The following is a 7173-nucleotide window of genomic DNA, read 5'->3' as shown; positions in this document are numbered from 1 at the left end:
GTCCTCTTTCCAATCCGGATGTATTTCTGCGCATCCTCTAGCGCAGGGGCGGTCCGGATCGGTCGATACATATCGGCAAAGCTCACGCCTGGTGCCGGTATCACCAGTATGGCGTCTGGTCTCGTCTCCTACTTGTCCGTTGGGCTGGTTGGGGAAACGTGGGTGCCTTTGGCGGCTGGGGCCGCTGTTGTTGCTGAGGCGGCTCGGAGGCCTCTGCCCAACCGTTTGCCACCCAGGTGACAGGACGTCCCGATAAGACAGCTGCTGCGGCTGAGGGCGGACTGCTTCACGCCCGGTCTCTGCTGCTGCTGCCCTTTCCTTTCCGCTTCAGCGCGCAATTGGTCCTGCAACTCCAGCAACCGATGGTGGGCAGGACCGCTTGTCTCACGGGTCAGTGCCCTCGTGCGCTTTTGAGACGCTTAACGGTCTTCTTACGGGGTCCAGGCTGGATACCGCTTGGTTTCCCAAGCCCGTACCAACCGCGGAGGAGTACATCTCCGACACCGTCCGTGTCCCCATCCTATAGAGTTCAAGCTCTCGCCTAAGAACTTTATTTCCTGGTCGCTGGCTTCCAGCCTTCCGTCACTTGGGTCAGCCTCTCGGTCATCGTTTCCGCTTCTGCAACAGTCTCTCGATGAGCTGGTGCGATCCCTCCGGCGCCCCATTCGAATTCACTGGTCGAACGGTAGCAGCCGTTGCTTCCGGTGAGGTACCCTACGTGGTGACGGAATCGGTGGTGTAGTGGCTGCGGTCCTCCGTGAGCCATTCTCCTCCCGCATCTCTTCCTCTAAAGAGGTTGGCTCGGGGGAGGAGAGAACCACCACCATCGGGACGGCGGAGGCCGGCAAACCCGAATTATTCTCCTCGCTGGTTGCCACTGGTTCCTGTGGCGTCGTGTCATGGAAGCCGCCATTGTTCTTGGTGAAACCTCAATCGGCTCCAACACCACTCGTGCTGAAGAGGTGGCTCACCTATACGCCGTTTCTTCACCACCGCCTTCTTCAGTGATCCGGAACAACCGGAACATCAGATTCCGACTCCCCGTTGTCGGTGTCTGATCCCATCTTGAGTTGATGGGCGCAAACTATCCGCCATTTACATCATCTCCCGCCAGATGACGAAAACGGGGAAGATTTCCTGCTCGCTAACAATTAGCAGTCGTCGCCTGTCCTACCACCCAAGTCTCCACGGTTGGGATGGTTTCCGTTGCAGGTGGGGGGGCGGAGGGGCTTCGGACACACACCACACAAATTTTCACGCACTCGCACTGAATTTCCCCTAAATATCCCCTTTTTGAAAGTTTGCCAATAATTCAGGCGAGGGTGGGGGGAAGTGGGGTTTGCGGTGGGCCCAGAACTCCTTGAAAAATTGTCCTCCTCACGTTATACGGGAAAAAACCACACCCCGGAATTTTCCGTACTTATTTAAAAAATTTCCGCTCACTATTTCCCTTATTAAGGCGCTCGTCGGCGCTCGGACGAAGGGGGAGGGGGGGTATGGGGAGCGGGGACACCTCGTTCACCACCAAAAGTTGCATATGATTTTTCTCAACACTTTCCACCCGTTTTTAGAATTTTCCGTACACTTTTCGAATTTTCCCGCCCAATTCCTTATTTTCCCTATTAAGGGATTTTTTTCCCTTTCGGTGGGGGTGCGGGGGGGAAATGGGTGGCAGGAAAATTATCAAGATGTCCCGAAATTATTATAGAGTTTTCTGAATATCTCCACTGGTTTACACGATTTTATGACACACTTTTTCTTAATTGAAAAAATTTTCATAATGTCAGAATTTTTTGTCCCATGGGAATTATTTTTGTCCCATGGGTCATGGGACATGTCCAATGTCAAATTTTTGTCACCACTATAAATGCACTTTTTTGGTTGTTTTTTCACCCGTTTTCTTCCGGTTTTTTGCACTATTTCACTAGCTGGCACTTTTCCGCTTCTTTTAACACCACATGCGTCCAGATCGTTGCGTATTGGGTGAAAAAAGTGAGATCCGGAACAAGACGCCACGTGGAAACGTCACAATCTGGATTTTTCCCACACTTTTTCCGGCCCAAATGGACCGATTTTCGGTTCTGTTTTCACTTGTACCACTAATCACGACACGATTCTAACGATTTAACCACTTCCGATTAGATCCGGACACTTTTTCTGCACGCTTCAAGAAACAGTTTCTTCTTCTTCTTCTCTTCTATAGCCGGAATGTTTTTTTACAGTTTTTTCCGCGTACAGACCACCGGCATCCACCGTTTTTCCGTCGAAAACACTAATTGGCTCCCAGTCTTGCGTTTTCAGCGAAAACCGCATCTAAAACGGTTGCTTAGAGCCGCCAAATCAGTGAAAAACCCCCTCCATAAAATGTATGGGGTTTTGTTTATACCAGACTTTCACTGTTTTTTCCAGTTTTTTGGTCCAAATTCACTTCCAAATGATAACAAACGCCTTTTTTTATCACTTTTTAAAGCACTCTGTAAAGAATTTAAACACTTTTTTCACCTTTTTTCGACAATTTTTTGCGCAGCTCACGGAAACACCCACCGTTCGCTGTCAACTGTCAAACGCCTCTGCAAGCTCCACTTTCTTGTGGTGCCTTCCGTCAATTCCTTTAAGTTTCAACTTTGCAACCATACTTCCCCCGGAACCCGATTTTGGTTTCCCGGAAGCTACTGAGAGCACCGAATGTAGTAGCGTCTCCCAATTGCTGATTGGCATCGTTTACGGTTAGAACTAGGGCGGTATCTAATCGCCTTCGATCCTCTAACTTTCGTTCTTGATTAATGAAAGCATCCATGGCAAACGCTTTCGCTTCAGTTGGTCCTACGACGGTCTACGAATTTCACCTCTCGCGCCGTAATACCAATGCCCCCCAACTACTTCTGTTAATCATTACCTCTGGGTCTATACAAAACCAACCAAAAGACTCAGACCGAGGTCATGTTCCATTATTCCATGCAAGATTATTCTCGGCCAACGCCAACCCTGGGCGGGTGTGGACGCTTTTTGTACTAGCCTGCTTGAAGCACTCTAATTTGTTCAAGGTAAATGGGAGCTGCCCGGGCACCACGCACCGGCTCGGGACGTGCCCGACCGATCACGAGGTTGACGCCCAGGCACACCATTGTGAGTCGCAGCCGCGAGCTCGCGCACGAACGTATCCCGGCGTGTGCCGGGCGTCCGCGGCGGTCGCGTGTCTGGACGGGGAATCAACTTCGAACGTTTTAACCGCAACAACTTTAATATACGCTAGTGGAGCTGGAATTACCGCGGCTTGCTGGCACCAGACTTGCCCTCCACTTGATCCTTATTGAAGGATTTATGCTCAATTCATTCCAATTATGGACCATCGTTAGAGAGGTCCATATTGTTATTTCTCGTCACTACCTCCCCGTGCCGGGATTGGGTAATTTACGCGCCTGCTGCCTTCCTTGGATGTGGTAGCCATTTCTCAGGCTCCCTCTCCGGAATCGAACCCTGATTCCCCGTTACCCGTCGCAACCATGGTAGTCCTCTACACTACCATCAATAGTTGATAGGGCAGACATTTGCAAGATCTGTCGTCGGTCAAGCGACCATACGATCGGCATCCTTATCCAGACTTCAACTCAAGCCGCCCGGAGGCGATTGGTTTTACTAATAAGTGCACCAGTTCCACCGCCCGCAAGCGGACAGCGGTCCCGGCATGTTGCATGTATTAGCTCTGGCTTTTCCACAGTTATCCAAGTAACTGATGGGTGGATGATCTTGTGAATTATGGCTGTTGTACTGAGCCTTATGCGGTTTCACATTCATTTATGTTTGTACTTAGACATGCATGGCTTAACCTTTGAGACAAGCGTATATTACTGGTAGGATCAACCAGAATTCGTCTTCGTCAATTGCTTGTTCGATATTTTTTGTCTACCAGGGCACCAGTCCCCGCAGACTCTCTTTCTACGTTCATCAGGTGACACAATCTTTGTTGTGACCACTCTCATTGACCTGCGGCAGTACACCGACTCCACAGCGCCAATAACCACACGAGCAAAGGTTGTTCAGGAGGATGTCAGATTATCGATGTACATCGTACACCAACATTTGACGTACCGAGGCATTACACCCCGCACGCCCCCAACAGGACCAATCAAGGCTCGCATACGACCTGCGACTTACTGCGGCTCCCTGAAGGTCCCCGTAGGACGACCATCACCAGTTAAGGTGTAGTTGACTTGTCAGGGCACGGTAGTCCCCACAAGTCCCCGATTATTCGTGGATATCGTCCTACGATTGTTTCTGACTCCTTTTGCTCCCCGCAGGTCCCCGTAGGACGACCATCACCAGTTAAGGTGTAGTTGACTTGTCAGGGCACGGTAGTCCCCACAAGTCCCCGATTATTCGTGGATATCGTCCTACGATTGTTTCTGACTCCTTTTGCTCCCCGCAGGTCCCCGTAGGACGACCATCACCAGTTAAGGTGTAGTTGACTTGTCAGGGCACGGTAGTCCCCACAAGTCCCCGATTATTCGTGGATATCGTCCTACGAGTTTTTGTGACCCTTGGGTTCCCGGCAGGTCCCCGTAGGACAACCATCACCAGTTAAGGTGTAGTTGACTTGTCAGGGCACGGTGGTCCCCACAAGTCCCCGATTATTCGGAGATATTGTCCTACGAGTTTTTGTGACCCTTTTGTTCCCCGCAGGTCCCCGTAGGACGACCATCACCAGTTAAGGTGTAGTTGACTTGTCAGGGCACGGTAGTCCCCACAAGTCCCCGATTATTCGTGGATATCGTCCTACGAGTTTTTGTGACCCTTGGGTTCCCGAACTTTGCTACGATGGTTCTGCCTCCAGAGGAGACTTATGAACACTTCGTATCATTTCTTACACCGAACCATGGGATCGCGAGATTGCTCCCGGATCCCTAATCACCTTACATTTTCGTTTCGTTTCCGTACACTACGATGAGCTAATTCAATTTGTTTGTTCGTCTGGCGAACGTTTTATTGCGGAATTACCGCGGTACTTCCAGCCGGGTATGGCTGCCGTACGACCTACAGGATAGATCATCGAACCACTTTTCGTGCATATTGTCCGTCGAGGGTATCACCTCGATACCCCCAACAGACCTTTGGACACTTCCTCACTACTCCTTGGAGCAGCAATCAGGGAACCATATAGTAGGAACAGCCGAATATGGAACTCTTTTCGTACTTTGGACACCTCCTATAACTTGTATGGCGACTTCGGGGACCTTCATTTCGTTCTCAGTTGAAACCCTATTTCGGTCTTTGGACACCTCGTCTTACCCGTATAACTTTAGGTCCACTTATTTGCCTGATATCTCATCGTGAACCCGTTTTTCGTACACCGTACACACCTAGGAACACCACATATGCGTTTCCCTTTCGATCGTGAAGTTTTCAAATTTTTCGATTTTTGGTCCTAGAAATTCATGAACGGTGGGAGACCAAAATTTTTCATAAAAAAAAAATTTTCACCGTTTGACCATAAAAACCTTCTTTTCGTACATACCCCATCATTTCTTCACGTTTTAGGCCATTTCTGAAATTTTCGCTTCGATAGTGTGTCCCCTATAATACAAAATGAACATTTTGCATCTCCCACAAGTGGCCATTTTTTTCCGCCACTGAAGAACACGACCTCGGGAACTCGGACCTAGGACGTGGCCATGTAAGTCATAGGCCACCCCAACTTTTGCAAAATACTGTTTCTTTTCACTTTTCATGATCTAAGGCGCGTTCCGACGGCGTTTTGAACAAATTTATGAGAAAAAAAATTTTGACCCTCGGACCAAAATTTTTTCGTTCGGGGCCCCATGGCCTATGGCCAGTATGGGAACTCGGGATGCCGATATGACAAAATTTGTCAAAAAATCACTAAAAAGTCGCTATGGCCCATTATTTAGAGCTTGTTGAGACCTTTCTAAAAACACCTTGGTTGACCCCTGTCCGATAAGTAGTTTTCGAGATATTCGAGAAAATGTGATTTTTTGGGACTTAGAAAATTTTTGACCCGTACCCTAAGAAAAAGTGATTTTTTCATAGGACAATTTTTTCTTCGCAAATACTGTTTGGTTTCACTTTTCATTATTAGAAACGCGTTCCGAAGCCATTTTCATCAAAATCTCGTGAAAAAAAAATTTCACCCCCGGACCAAAAGTTGGCCGTTCGGTGCCCTATGGCCTATGGCCAGTATGGGAACCAAGGATGCCGATATGCGAAAAAGTGTCAAAAAATCACTTGAAAGTCGCTATGGCTCATTAAATAGAGCTTGTAAAGACCTTTCTAAAACACCTTGGTTGACCCCTGTCCGATACGTAGTTTTCGAGATATTCGAGAATATGTGATTTTTTGGGACTTAGAAAATTTTTGACCCGTACCCTAAGAAAAAGTGATTTTTTCATAGGACAATTTTTTCTTCGCAAATACTGTTTGGTTTCACTTTTCATTATTAGAAACGCGTTCCGAAGCCATTTTCATCAAAATCTCGTGAAAAAAAAATTTCACCCCCGGACCAAAAGTTGGCCGTTCGGTGCCCTATGGCCTATGGCCAGTATGGGAACCAAGGATGCCGATATGCGAAAAAGTGTCAAAAAATCACTTGAAAGTCGCTATGGCTCATTAAATAGAGCTTGTAAAGACCTTTCTAAAACACCTTGGTTGACCCCTGTCCGATACGTAGTTTTCGAGATATTCGAGAATATGTGATTTTTTGGGACTTAGAAAATTTTCGACCATGACATATATGAAAAGTGAATTTTTCATAGGACCAAAAAGTTTGTTCAAATAGGGTTTTGGTTCACTTTTTATGGTCAGATAAGTGATCCGATGCTATTTTCATGATCATTAGAGGGATTTCACGCTGTGACCAAAAATTTTCATACTTCATACTTGTCCCGGTGCCGTATATGGGAGGACCGGGGGAAGATGTGTTTGTAAGTCGTGATGTTCAGTGACGGATTTCTGGGACTTAGAAAAAAAATGTGCTCTCAGGCACATTATATGTTCCATACACACATTATTTTCATTCTTCATACTTGTCCCGGTGCCGTATATGGGAGGACCGGGGGAACATGTCTTCGTAAGTCGTGATGTTCAGTGACGGATTTCTGGGACTTAGAAAAAAAATGTGCTCTCAGGCACATTATATGTTCCATACACACATGATTTTCA

This window comes from Anopheles stephensi, unplaced genomic scaffold (genome assembly GCF_013141755.1).
Source record: "Anopheles stephensi strain Indian unplaced genomic scaffold, UCI_ANSTEP_V1.0 ucontig237, whole genome shotgun sequence".
Classification (NCBI taxonomy): Eukaryota; Metazoa; Arthropoda; class Insecta; order Diptera; family Culicidae; genus Anopheles; species Anopheles stephensi.
Note: the sequence above shows the minus strand (reverse complement) of the source record.